A 15586-nucleotide genomic window follows, 5' to 3' on the forward strand; every position below is an offset into this window, starting at 1 on the left:
TAAAAGAAAAATAAACAAATGGGACCTAATGAAACTTAAAAGCTTTTGCACAGCAAAGGAAACTATAAACAAGATGAAAAGACAACCCTCAGAATGGGAGAAAATATTTTCAAATGAATCTATGGACAAAGGATTAATCTCCAAAATATATAAACAGCTCATGCAGCTCAATATTAAAAAACAAACAACCCAATACAAAAATGGGCAGAAGACCTAAATAGACATTTCTCCAAAGAAGACACACAGATGGCCAAGAGGCACATGAAAAGCTGCTCAACATCACTAATTATTAGAGAAATGTAAATCAAAACTACAATGAGGTATCACCTCACACCAGTTAGAATGGGCATCATCAGAAAATCTACAAACAATAAACGCTGGAGAGTGTGTGGAGAAAAGGGAACCCTCTTACACTGTTGGTGGGAATATAAATTGATACAACAACTATGGAGAACAACAGGGATGTTCCTTTAAAAACTAAAATTAGAACTACCATACGACCCAGCAATCCCACTACTGGGCATATACCCTGAGAAAACTATAATTCAAAAAGGCACATGCACCCCGATGTTCACTGCAGCTCTATTTACAATAGCCAGGTCATGGAAGCAACCTAAATGTCCATCGACAGATGAATGGATAAAGTAGATGTGGTACATATATACAATGGAATATTACTCAGCCATAAAATGGAATGAAACTGGGTCATTTGTAGAGACATGGATGGACCTAGAGTCCATCATACAGAGTGAAGTAAGCCAGAAAGAGAAAAACAAATATCGTATATTAATGCATATATGTAGAATCTAGAAAAATGGTACAGATGATCCTATTTGCAGGGTAGGAAGACACGCAGACATAGAGAACAGACATGTGGACACGGGTGGGGGGGTGGGATGTATTGGGAGACTGGGATTGACATATATACACTACCATATGTAAAACAGCTAGTGGGAACCTGCTGTATAGCGCAGGGAGCTCAGCTCGGTGCTCTGTGGTGACCTAGATGGGTGCAATGCGGGGGAGGGAGATTCAAGAGGGAGGGGATATGGGGATATATGTATACATATAGCTGATTCACTTCGTTGTACAGCAGAAACTAACACAACATTGTAAAGCAACTCTGCCCCAATTTAAAAAAAAAGAAAAAGCTGGTCAAGAATACCCTTGAAGGAAGCAGTTTCCAATGTGGATTCTAGGGTGAGATGGGAGTCTTAGTGGATGCTACACTGTATATCTTTACATTGTCACAATGTGCTCATCAAGAGTGCTGGAGCCCAGGCTGCCTTCAGAGAGTTTTCCTGAGGTTAGGAGAAAAAGCAGGTAAGTACACAGTTAAACTTTTTCTTTCCCAACTGATATATTTATAGCTCTCTGGACGGTTTTTCAGTTGGCGATTGCATAAAGTTTAGATAGAAGAAAGGAAGTCTGTGGTTAAAGAGTAAAGATGAAGGAAGAGGAGAAAGTGGTGAGTTAACAAATCTTAGAGAAGACAGTTTTCTTCACTTCAATAATATAAAATGAGATTATACAGTGACAATACTGTCAAATAGAGTCAAGAGTATAAATTAAGCCTGGGAAACAATATTAATGAAGATAAGAACAGGGAAAGAATTTGTAATGGACAAAAGTAAAATGACAAAAAGAATGGGGGGGGGAGGAAAGTTTTGGGAAAATAATAGAATAGTGATATTGGAAAAGGGAGTGGGCATTGCTGCATCCTTTTCTCAAGAATAGCTTCTTTGTTGAAAGCATTTATAGACCTAGCATTAGAACAAGGCAGTGCCTGAGGTGCATGTCCTTTTTGTTTTTTCTCCTCTTATTCTCCCAAAATATGATTCACCCAAAAGGAACAGGAGACCAGAAGTGACATTTACCAAGCTATGTCCCTCAATAAGAAGGATTAACTTGGGAGCAATACCCATAGTATTGGCTGTCCTATAGCCCAACAGGCTTTGGTGTGGAGAAATCCATGGCAGAGCTCAGCACATCTTCAAGCACAGGGTTAGATATAAAACAAAGTGGAAACAGAGGGAGGAAGGTACGTATAGAAAATGAGCCCTGGCATTAGTTAGTGATCAATACCACCTTGCAAAGTCTTGCCTTTAAAAGGCATCAGTGTTTCCGGGCTATAAAATGATGTGCATTGTGTTAATGGATATGTGTTTTTAAAAGGAACCTGGGAGCACATTTAAACATTTGCAGATGGAGCAGATGGGACAAAAACAAGAAAACTATTCAATACGTTATTCAGCTTACATTGCCTTGGTCTGGACATTGATCTAAAACAAAGGCAAGGGCTAGAAGGAGATTTAATATCAGTATCAGATCTTTAGTACAGACATACACACATCCGCTTTGATGGGGACTAAAAGGAATCTGGATATCAGAAAGTCCAAATAAAAGAGAAAAAGTCTTGGTGAAGGCCTGGAGAAGTCTGAGTTTATGAGACTTCCCTTCTCATAAACTCATCCCTTAGCAAAAGATAACTGACATATAAAGAACTTTTCCCAGATGGAGAAATCGTGTCGTGCAAATTTTGTTGATTCAGCAAAACCTGGATAAACAGCAGATCTGATTAGTAGCTAGATAAACGAAGTACTATGGTTGCTGCTGCTAAGAGTTTTGAAAAGATCTTAATACAATAATTAAGATGATAACAGCAACTGTTAAGTCTTTATATTTCTTTTCAGTGTGGCTCAAATTGACAGTCTAGCAAACAAATGTTTAGTGAATTTAAATTACAATTGTATTTGTGTTTAAACTTCTGTACATGTCTTCTGTGTCTTATAAGAACTCAGAAAGATGTCCCGAGGACCTTATTTAATTTTCACTGAAGAGATACAATCTGTACACTTTTTGAAAAGTTAACAATTACTTTCTAGAATGGAGCTAACACTCGACATAAAAGTTATGAAAATATGGAATAAAGTGTATTTTATTATAAATACAAAATATAAACAATTTCTTTTAAAATGCATCCATTGATAACCAAAAAAAAGAGAGTGTTTTTTGCTTGTTTTGTTTTTATTTCAGGAGGAGCAGGAAAGTGGCATAAAACCTGTAGCGAACGGAGAGGTAAATAAATGGTTTTCCACCACGGTTAAAAATAATTTTGGAGTCGTCTCCACACCAGTACTCCAGATAGATCTTGGAAACATCATAAATCTGACAGGGCTTATAGGACAGATTTAATGACATCCGTGCACTTCAACAGACTGCTCTCAACCAGGGTTCATAATGGTTACTTTATTTTGAGGAAAAATAGCCACCACTTCAAGCCTGCTGGAGCTGTGAGAATGTGCACATTTTTCCTAGCTCTATGTCTTGTGCCACCAGGTTAGTAGCTGAAAATTGACCTTTGAAATAGGCAAAAGCTACAAATCAGGGCATCTCCCACCTGTATTAAACAGTTACCAACACACCACTGTCACTCTACTCACTCTGCTTTTTATCATCTATCTGAACAGTGCCACAGTAACTCATTAACACATTGCCAGGGAACTTGTCAATAAGACACCTTGTCAATGGTCAATGTTGATTTTCCTTTTCAGCCCATAGCCTAATAGTGCCTCAGGACTTCCTTCTCCATTCTCACTGTTCATAGAACCGACTCAGTGTCAAGACGGCCAACACTTTGCAGTCTTATGCATTTGAACATACTTGATATGTTTGGCTAGGACAAGGCTAACAATACAATCTGTCCATGATATTAATATGGATAAGTGTGAATTTACAGTCTACTTATTCTGTCGAATAAACATGTAGCCCTTTATAGATTCCATGACTTTCTAGCTATAGCTCAGCATCTACATTAAAACGGTTATGAAAAGTTTTAATAACAGAATTTCATTCATATTCTTGGAATACCATCAATAGATACTTTATCCCAATATCCCAGTCTAGCACTACTGACCTACAAATTAGCAAAACGTTACATATAATTGGATAGTTTGCTTTTTACTATCAATAATACCAACCTACTTTTTCCAGCTACATTTGCTTTATCAAGGTAAAGAAAAAGCAGAACAAGATACCTAGAAGCAAACAGGGAAAATTACTTCACACATCTAAATATAAAATATGTAGCAGCCCTGTGGACAGAAGAAAGGCAATTAAGAATTGTGCTTTCTTGCTTATGACAATTGAAACTGTGGCCTAAAGTGGAAACTGACAGGCAATGCTCTTGAGTTAGCTGTTACCATATCAATAGGTGTAAATTGCAACAGGCCATGTTGACTTTAATTGGAAGATCCCTATCATTGCTCTGATTTTAGCTTTGAGATACACAAACAAGTCATTTTATTCTGTCACTTCATATCATAGTAGAGATACAGGTCAGGGCAACAAGTTCAACCAAAACAAATAGAATATAATGCCTCACTTTATCTAAGAACTCCAGGAAGGTGGCTATGTGCACTGACACACTTAAGGACAGGTGTTAATGATTTCTAAAGGCTTGTTAAAGACACAGGTCCATTTAAAATTGTGCTTAGTTTGGCAAAAAAAAAAAAAAAAAAAAAAAAAAAAAAAATGTCCTGGAGGAACTAGGATGAACAAAAGGTGAAGCAGGAATCAACAAATATTGCCTCTTCATTGCTTACTAGTTTAAAATCTACACAATAGAAATGTCTAGGAAAAAAAAAGTCTCCACTACAATTTTGGGAAAGCTAGACAGGCTACTATTTCTCTATCAAAGCCATTAATAACTGGGTCATAGAGCAAAGTCAAGGCACTGGATCAGAATTAAAGATGTGAGAAACCATTGGAAAGCAATTTGAGAAGACATTTTAAGGGAAAAGAAACTGAAAAGCTCAAATGTATCTATTAGTGAATTACATAACTATACTTCCCAAACTCTGGACCATGGAGCACCTAGGAGGTAGGGAGTTGTCAGTATGCATCTCACACATAGAGGCTGGGTAGCACAGTGATTAGGCACTTGGACTGAAGCCAGACAACCTGAGTTCAAATCCCACTTCCTCTCCATATGACTTGCACAAGTTACATGAAGTTCTCTGAATCTCATTTCCCTCTCCTATACAAATAAGGGAATGAAGAGTAACTCCCCCGGAATTGTTAAGAGATCTAAATGAGTTACAACATCTAAAGGTTTGGGGATAGCACTTGTTACACAGAAAATACTCCAAAAGGGTCTGCTCTTAGTATACTTACAGGACAATTAGCAATTGTAAAATACAACACCATACAAACTAATAGTAACAATACAAACTGATCATAAGATACAAACTAATTCTAAAGAATTATTATATTTATAGTAGCCTTTTCTCAGTATGCCTCTTCTTTATCAGCAGATGCTCATAGTACAACCATTTTCCAGAGGAAGTTCACAATATTTTTTCAAATTAAAAAGAAATGAGTCAGAATTTTAAAAGTAAATACAGATATATTTGAAAATGGCCTACTAAACAAATAAACAAGCAGACAATAACAAAACTTCCATCTATTTACCTCATAGAGATGCCAGACAAGCATTAAAAACAGGGCTGGGTCTCTGAGTCTCTGAGCATCATTACCTCCTCTATACACTATTTCCGCACTGACACCAGAACACTGGGTTCTCCAAAGAGATGAACAATTCATCACTGCAGAGGTTTGGTGGTTTATAACGTGCCAGAACAAAACCTCAGGGCCTACGGTTTTGATATGTGTTTGACTGGCCCATATTTTTAAAATAATTATTAAGGAAACATAAAATCAAAGAAATCTCATACTAACTGTAAAAGGCCAACCCTGGCAATGTTCCTAATAAGACAGGAGAAAATAATAAATTATTCTGCTTCATTAAAGGGCTATTTCCCCTAGCATTGTGTGCCTTACACAGATTAGAACCTTACTTACATTTACTAAGTTGATAAAAGCAAATTTTAAAATGAAATAGCTAACCTATGTCTTTTGTTTTTACAGGTTAGGAATACTTATGATGTTCCTGATTAAAACAAATGACAAAAGTTTTTTAAAAAAACACTGTAGGGCTTCCCTGGTGGCGCAGTGGTTGAGAGTCCGCCTGCCGATGCAGGGGACACAGGTTCGTGCCCCGGTCCGGGAAGATCCCACATGCCGCGGAGCGGCTGGGCCCGTGAGCCATGGCTGCTGAGCCTGAGTGTCCGGAGCCTGTGCTCCGCAACGGGAGAGGCCACAACAGTGAGAGGCCCGCATACCGCCAAAAAACAAACAAACAAAAAAAACAGAAAAACACCGTAATGTGTCTACATGAAGATAATATATTGGGTTTAGTTGTTGGGAGACTTTGTACCACTTTCTGATTGGTAAGAAAAGTAATAAAGCTGCACTTGAGTATGAAAAGGATGACCTCTTTTGGCTTATTTGGACTCAATATAACAGTCACTGAACTAGATAATTAGCTTGGCACAATTGCAAGCTATTGGATCGTAGCAAGTGATAGAGTACAACAGGAGGCATCTCTTGGCGAGAATATAACTCATCCTTTTCTGGAAGGCATTCTTGTGGAAAGAACTTTTAGCAGCTTTTTGATCTCTGGCACTGATTTAGAATAAAGAAAAATGCCCATTTAATTCATCATGGTAATATTTAGTGGTGAGCAAGCACAAAAGGACAGCAATGCATGATCTATAAAAGTGAGGCATTAGGAAAATGTGCTATTATCCAGGCAACAAACCTTTCTCTTCGGATAAACAATTTGGAAAATTTTATACACAGACAAACTGCATTAACATACAGAAATTGTAGGCAAGTTAAAAACCTTCATAATCTTCATCTATCAGAGAGAATGTATATGAATATACCCCTCAATGACCCAAATCATAGATTCCAGAAAATTCCACATTTATCAACAAAAGTTGAATCACTGATCTGACCTGCCTCCTTTTGAAAACATGGATTCCCAAATACCTAACCAAAGGAAGAGATGGCCTTTGTCAAGCTTACTCAGATGTCTAATCTGCCTGAAAGATGCATTTATAACCAAAAGTTAGTAAACCGATCAGCTCAGAAGGTCTGTAAATGTTGTAAAGTGTGTTGTGCCAAAACACGGCCTCTGTATATCTTTGCAGAAATGTCTGTTTAGATCTTCTGCCCATTTTTGGATTGGGTTGTTTGTTTTTTTAATATTGAGCTGCATGAGCTGCTTGTATATTTTGAAGATTAATCCTTTGTCAGTTGCTTTGTTTGCAAATATTTTCTCCCGATGCTCAACATCACTAATCATTAGAGAAATGCAAATCAAAACCACAATGAGGTATCACCTCACACCAGTCAGAATGGCCACCATCAAAAAATCTACAAACAATAAATGCTAGAGAGGGTGTGGAGAAAAGGGAACCCTCTTGCACAGCCACTACGGAGAACAGTACGGAGGTTCCTTAAAAAACTAAAAATAGAACTACCATATGATCCAGCAATCCCACTACTGGGCATATACCCTGAGAAAACCATAATTCAAAAAGAGACATATACTATGGGCTTCCCTGGTGGCGCAGTGGTTGGGAGTCCGCCTGCCGATGCAGGGGACGCGGGTTCGTGCCCCGGTCCGGGAAGATCCCACATGACGTGGAGCGGCTGGTCTCATGAGCCATGGCCGCTGAGCCTGCGCGTCCAGAGCCTGTGCTCCACAACAGGAGAGGCCACAGCAGTGAGAGGCCCGCGTACCGCAAAAAAAAAAAAAAAAAAGATTTATGTTATGCTTAAAGGCTCCTGGCTGTTGAATTGTGTTTCTTACATTTTCTTTTGGTGGGGACAGGAGAAGGGGAGGTTTGCATGCAAAGGCAGGCTGGAGGAATTTGAGCTATATTTTAATTATTTGTGCAGTGTATTATAATTGTTTGTTTCACTGTTTTCCCTGATCAATTTTAAGCTCCATGGAAGCAGGCATCATGATTAATTGGCCAGTACACTGCCACTGGCTATTGCACTTTTCTTTTTTCCCTTCTAAGCCTACTAATATATATTTCAAATTTTAATGTTGATTACTAAATATCTTCAATAATTAACTAGATGTTCCTGCAGACAAAAGAGTCCAGAACCTTCCTAAACACCAAATATGACACCATGTTTCCTTGCTTAATTAGTCTCTTAACTCCTTACAATTTCCCCATTCAGGTTTGATATCCTTTGCGCTGCTTGTGTGACTTATCACTATCCTATCTAAGAACCATCTCAGCCATAGTGTATTTATAATGAATTCTCCCCAATAATTCTGTCACACTGAACTTTCTGCCATTTTTTGGAGCTTACCCTGCATTTCCTTAATGGATGCTGTGGCAGACTCTTATTTGCCAAGCCAACATAACGAATGTGAAAACGTGGATACACCATAAACTGTTACGCAAGATATTTCCTTCATATGATTAATACTTTTCTGTGGGGACTATTTGATTTTCAGAGCCATTGATATGGTTCTCCTGTAACCTTCTTCATGAAGTGTTTAAAAGCTACTAAGGAGAGAAAGAACTATAATCTTAACATTTTAGCAATTATTTAGTAGCGATTAAATATCATCATGGAAGATGGCATAAATTCAATATATACAAGCCCACAATTAAAAATATCCTTTTAAAAACTGTAGTGTTTAAGAAATTTAGAATACTCTTTTGTAAAGAACACATGACTCTCCTTTGCCCTAAATATTGGTGATAAGAATGCAAAGACCCTTCATCTAGCTGAAATTGATTTTTGACATTTCATGGTGATTTCTTTCAGAAAACTAAAGCTTTTTAAAAAATTACTAATTTGAATAAATTTCCAGTAATATGGCCAAAAAGTATCTTGTTATAATTTCCGGCTTTTTAAAAAGTGATCATGAGGAATAAAATTCAACATGTTCTTATTATGAATATTTTATTGTCCTTTTATGTTAAGTAATGATACCTGCAGAAGTTTTTGAGTCCTTTAGGTCTATTTTCCTGTCTGTTTCTTGAGTTTTTTAAATGTCTGTTTCAGTAAATCTTACGTCTTTTCTTTTGATGCATGACTGTCATTTTTAAGGCCTAGGGAATGTTTACACTTATTTTCTACTGATGCTGAGGTAACAATAATACATATGTATTGAATGTAAACTATATATGAGATGTTTTTCTAAGCTCTCTGTATGAATTAACTCATTTACTCCTCACACGAGGTTATATCTATTTTGCATATGAGGAAATGGGGGCACAGAGAAGTTAAAATATTTGCCCAATATCACATGACTAGTAGGAATTTGACCCCAGTTAGTGACTGTGGTTTTAATCCTTGTGCTATGATGCCTAGGCAAATGTGTATTGAAAAATTTAGACTATATTATGAATGTGTATAAAAAATACTGTCATATTAAAATTTTAGAAGTCGAAGGAAACATAAAAAAGAAGACAATTAGAACTAATATGCATTAGTTTAACACAAATTTATAGAGCACTGAGTGTATATCAGGAAGCTTTAAAGTGGGAGCAATACAGACTTTGTCCCTACTGTCAAGGAACTAATAGTGTAACGGGCAAAACAGAAATGGGTTCCACTAAAATGCCATTAGTGTTGGAAAAGGGAAAATATGGGGAACCATAGAACATGGAGCAAGGGGATATATCAGATTCCAGAAATAACTACTGTGAACATTTTGGATCATAAAGTGAAATATTTTTCTCTATCTTCGTATAAAGTAACCATTTTATATACTCTTCTCAAGATGTTTATCTTTTAAGAAGTACAATATTCAACTAAAATTTATGAATAATTATAAGTTTTATATACTTCTTATATATCAGTTACTCTTTGGTTATATCTACAAAGAGCTGGAAATTAAAATTGAAGCAAATGTTTTAAAAGTACTTCAGATTAATCTGAATAGTTAGAATGCTTTTAGGCTAACCCCTGTGATTTAAATTTTGGGAACAGGACAGTTATGTTAAACCATGGATTCTTAGGGCTACTTTGATGAAAGCACGAAGTTGAGTCCAAAATGAAGGAAAAATGTACTACGTCAAGGTATACATTTTCATTTACTTATTAATTTTACTGTTCTGCTAGACAATCATTTGGGGGAGTTTATCTGATTCTTAAAAATTCCTTGTTGGTAAGACAAAGCTGTAGCTTTTATATTACAGTGTTTACTGTAAAATAATTTTTGATATGGAGATTTCTTTCTTTTTAAAACAATTAGTATTCAAATACCAATATGATCTCTAGAACAAATGGGATTTTGGAAGTTTCCTTGTAGACTTTATGGAATTTATGAAGACCTTGAAAATGTAAGCAAATTTTTAGTATACTTGCTTTTTTGAAGGAGAGGATACATGGCTAAGTGAGACTCTCAGAGCAGGATCTGAGGCCAGGAAACTATTAGTACCATCAGTCCTGGGAGTTTTAGATACTGTTGCATTTTACTTTTTCATGGATTGATTTTAAGTAAAATATTATCTGATGAAGTTTATCTGGTAAGCAAGCTTATTGCTTTTCTTTATGAATAGAATAGACTAACACCAAACCTTGGGTTTTCTAAAGCCCAACATACAGTCAAAGATTATTTTATTGGGAAAGTATGTTGGAATATCAGTGGGCTTTAAAGTCACAGTAAGCACTTCACTGTTTTGTTAACTCCTTTTTCCCTCTAAGTTGACTGATTCAACCAGAAAACTAATAGGAAACCTTTGATTGTATCAAATAGGATATGACTATATCTTCTCATTTAACTGAAGATGGTCTTTTCCCCCCAACTGGATCACTATCACATGATTTTAGAGATAAGGAAATGAACACCCAGACTTCTTCTGGGAGGAGTGGGGAAGGTTCATTGTAGCTCTAGTTTTTCATTAACCCTCTGCTTACTCTTTCAAGGCCATTTATCTACCTTGTGTTCAAAGTTAAGAAAGGCCACAAAAGGATGGGTATTCCCTGTTAAAACTTGCGAACCAGGAAAGATAAATGTTAAGTTATAAATCATGTCTATCTAAGCCACTTCAATAAATAATACTTCCTTCATGATTTATTATTAATTTACATCAGTATTCATTTACCTTGTCCAAGGACTTATTGTAAAAGAAATATTCAGGCTCCAGTTACAAGTTCAAACTTAGTATGAACCTTCTATTTTTTAAGATAAACTTGAGTGACCTTTTTGTTTTATAAAAAAACACTAGTTTTACTTACCCAAGTTTTGTTGCCAAATGGATGCCCAAATATTAATTTAAAAGTTTTTAAAGAACAGAGAAGAAGATAAAATCCATCAAATAAAACTACAAAATAGGAAAATATAACTAAGTCATCACCTCCTACACTGTTGGTGGGAATGTAAGTTGGTATAGCCACTATGGAAAACAGTACAGAGGTTCCTCAGAAAACTAAAAATAGAATTACCATATGATCCAGCAATCCTTCTCCTGGGCATATACCTGGACAAAACTATAATTCAAAAAGATACATGCACCCCTATATTCATAGCAGCACTATTCACAATACCCAAAACATAGAAACAACCTAAATGTCCATCGACAGATGAATGGATAAAGAACATGCAGTACATATAGACAATGGAATATTACTCAGCCATTAAAAAGAACAAAATAATGACATTTGCAGCAACATGGATGCAACTAGAGTTTATCATACTAAGTGAAGTCCGAAAGAGAAAGACATATACCACATGACATCACTTACATGTGGAATCTAAAATATGGCACAAATGAACCTATCTACAGAATAGAAACAGACTCACAGACATACAGTTCAGACTTGTGGTTGCCAAGGGTGGGTGTGGGGAGAGGGAGAAGGACAGACTGGGAATTTGTTGTTGGTAGACGCAAACTATTACATTCAGAATGGATAAACAGCAAGGAGGTCCTACTGCATAGCACAGGGAACAATATCCCATCTCCTGGGATAAACCATAATGGAAAAGAATATTAAAAAAAAGAATGTGTATGTATATATATATATATATATATATATATATCTGTATGTGTAAAAGTGAGTCAATTTGCTGTACAGCAGAGATTGGTGCAACATTGTAAATCAACTATACTTCAATAAAAAAATAACTAAGTCATCAAAAGTCGATGATGTGTCTGCACTTTTAAAAATCAGAAATCTGATTCACTACCATGTTTTTTTTCTTACTTTTCAAAGTTTTGACTGTTTCTCCTATTTTATCGGAGAGAAAATTTCCAATAATTCTAAACTTTTGTGTTTTACTAAAAATATTTGTACCTTAAAATTTGAACTTATGATAATCTGAAACACAATGTCAAAATTAAGGAACAGGCTATATACTAGCATTTCCTTTTTCGAGTACCCACTGTGCTTCAGAACCTCTCTGGGACATGTCTTCCTTTGTCACAGATACTTTTTGGTACTCATTAAACTAAAATTACTGGCAAAAACAAAAACCCATGAACAGTTTCATGGCTGGTGGTCTATGATTTCAAAAATTAGTTATGGTTTTACCAATTAACTCTTTTGACTGTTCTATACAAATTTTATTGGACAAATGTCCTATGTGGAGACTTTTCCTTCTGGGAGTGTGGGAACTTTTTTCCTTTCCATGTGTGGGTGGGGAGCCTGCATTTGTGCAAATGTGCAAATGTTACAATTTATTTAAAATACTATAACAAACTTTGGCCTGAGGGTTTTTTTGTTTGTTTGTTTTTTGCGGTATGTGGGACTCTCACTGTTGTGGCCTCTCCCGTTGTGGAGCACAGGCTCCGGACGCGCAGGCTCAGTGGCCATGGCTCACGGGCCCAGCCGCTCCGCGGCATGTGGGATCTTCCTGGACCGGGGCACGAACCCGTATCCCCTGCATCGGCAGGCAGACTCTCAACCACTGCGCCACCAGGGAAGCCCTGGCCTGAGGTTTTTAATTCTCTTTTAATCAAGTGGTACTAAAATAAATACACATAAAGTAATTTCCTTTACCTGAAAACATGGTAAAGAATAAAGAAAGATAAATGTGTGTAACACTGATTAAAAGTGACAGAATTTTAAAAGGACAAAAAACTTTTTAAATTGATGCCATCAGTTTTAGCAGTATGAGAGCACAGCTTTAAGAAAACATTTTTATCTATTTTTGGAGAGTAGTATAATGGAATATGTAGTTAGTCAAGGATATTCCTGGAGCTAGAATGAGTTCTTCTGTTCTTTGCTTCATGACAGAACCTTTATATATTGTTTATGCAAACCTTTGCTGTAATGTAAAATTAATATGGGATTAAAGCAGAATTCAAAGAAAGGACCTAAGTAATAGACAACTTTTTTTTCTCCCACTAATACTTACCAATTACAAAACAGTTTTTATTGCCCTCTTTCTTCTTTCAACTTCCCCTACTCCCATGTGGGCTTTGAGTAGAATTAATGAACTCTATACATCTAGCTGAATAAGACTGCTGTAGATTACTCACAATTTTGAATACTCGAGATATTTTCTTGTCAAAAGCCTTTACACTTTCTTCATCTAATAGCTCTTCTTGAATCTCTGACAAGGTCATATAACTTCTAAACTAGAGGTAGCAGAGAAACAAAAAAATAGGGAGAAGGAAGGCAGAAAATGGGCTGAGTACTTTTGTAGCAAGAAACTCCACAATATAATGTTTGTTTGTTGTTTAATCAAGAGACTCATTTTTCCTTCTCCTAATTATAACTATTCTCTTTCTAGAGACAGATCTAGTGATGTCCTAAAATACATTCCTTCTCAATCACTTTGAGAAAGCATGTAAATTCTAAACAGCCTCTTGAAAAAGAATTATGATTTTCTCAGACTTTCAGAATATAAATTCTTGAAACAAGTAGAATTCAATATGATTTATTTCGTAATGAAAAAAACACTTAAAAATTAAATTTTTTTCCAAATGGGGACTAAATTTTATTCCTGTATTGCCTAATTCTTTATTTAGAGTGCTATATAATTTCACTGTTTAATGGAAGTACCCAAAGAAATAGATAAAATCCTGGGAGATTCGAGAAAAGAGGCTCTCACAACCACTAGAGAATTTAGCCCACATTTAATCTTTTTTCCTGGTTTATTTCAAGTCCAAACAAATGTATAAGGACTTAAAAACTATTTCAAAAATATGTCTCAGAAAAGTCAGTCATATGAAATTATAGAATATGTACATAAATGAAGCATTTGTAATCAACTGGAGAACCACAAAGAAATGAATTTGGAGAAATAATTGTAACCTAATGCTTGATAGACACCAGATGACATATGCATGTGTTCCTTCCAGTTTTTTGGGGGTAACTTTTAAAAATAATTTTATCATCCAAATCTTTATTAAACAGAATTGTATTATACTGAAGCAACTGGAATTTTAAACAGCTTACCTTCTATAAAGAAATCAGGAAGCTATAAAAACCAAGGAGTTATTTGTAAAATTAAAATGAAATGTTTTTTGATCAAGTATGGGTTGGTTCCAATTGCTCAATATGTGTCTTAGATTATTTTTAAACTAATTAAATTATAGAAATATTATTTTACCTAATTTAACTGCCATTGGTAATCAGGTTTGCTTGTTTAAGATTCTTAAATATTCCTCAGAATACCACAATCTTTCTGTTGCTCATTTTCCTTGTAAAATACATAAGACTTAACCTAATTTTTTTGAAATATTTGTTTAGATCATTTATCTAATGATGTAGATGGTTCTTCAAAGCTCAGATTTGGGCCTTCCTCTGTTCTCTATCTGATTTATCTGCCTCACTAATCTCATATAGAATCATTTAAATCCCTTCTTTATGATAATAAGTCCCAAATTTAGATCCTCAGTCCAGACCTTTCTTCTGAGCTCCTGTCCACCTATACAATTGCTTACTTGACATGTTCTCTCGAATGTCCAGCAGATATCTTCAACTTAACATGCTAATAATGGAACACTTAATTTTTTTTCTGTTACAACTCTTAGCCTCTCCAGTCTTCCACATCTCAGCTAATGGCATCACTTGCAACTGAGTTACTCAAGCCAAAACTTTTTCTCATTCTTTCTTATTTTTAAAAATTTTAACAGGCTTTATTTTTTAGAGGAGTTTTAGGTTCACAGCAAAACTGAGTGGAAGGAACAGAGTTCCTATTGCTCTCACACAGGGACAGCCTCCCCATTATCAACATCCCTCACCAGAGTGGTACTTTCCTAACAACTGGTGAACCTACAATGAAACATCATTATCACCCCAAATCAAGAGTTTACATTAGGGTTCACTCTATGTGTTCTACATTCTGTGGGTTTTGACAAATGTATAACTGTCATTCTTGATTTCTCCTTTTTATCTCCACCTTCATCTCTTGTTCAAATTCATCTATGACTTATATGGATTCCACCTACAGAATATTTCCTGAATTTGTCCTTTATCACTGCTACTACCTCTTATCTCACATGTGAAATAAAACAGTAACCTCCTAAGTTGCCTTCCCATCGCGGAGAACAGGCTCCGGACGCGCAGGCCCAGAGGCCACGGCCCACGGGCCCAGCCGCTCCCCGGCATGCGGGACCCTCCCGGACCGGGGCACGAATCCGCGTCCCCTGCATCGGCAGGCGGACCCTCAAACACTGCGCCACCAGGGAAGCCCGGCTGCATGGCTTTTGATTGTACTTCAAACACTACCCATTCTCTGTACAGACTACAGGTT

Source organism: Phocoena phocoena, chromosome 4 (genome assembly GCF_963924675.1).
Source record: "Phocoena phocoena chromosome 4, mPhoPho1.1, whole genome shotgun sequence".
Taxonomy (NCBI): domain Eukaryota; kingdom Metazoa; phylum Chordata; class Mammalia; order Artiodactyla; family Phocoenidae; genus Phocoena; species Phocoena phocoena.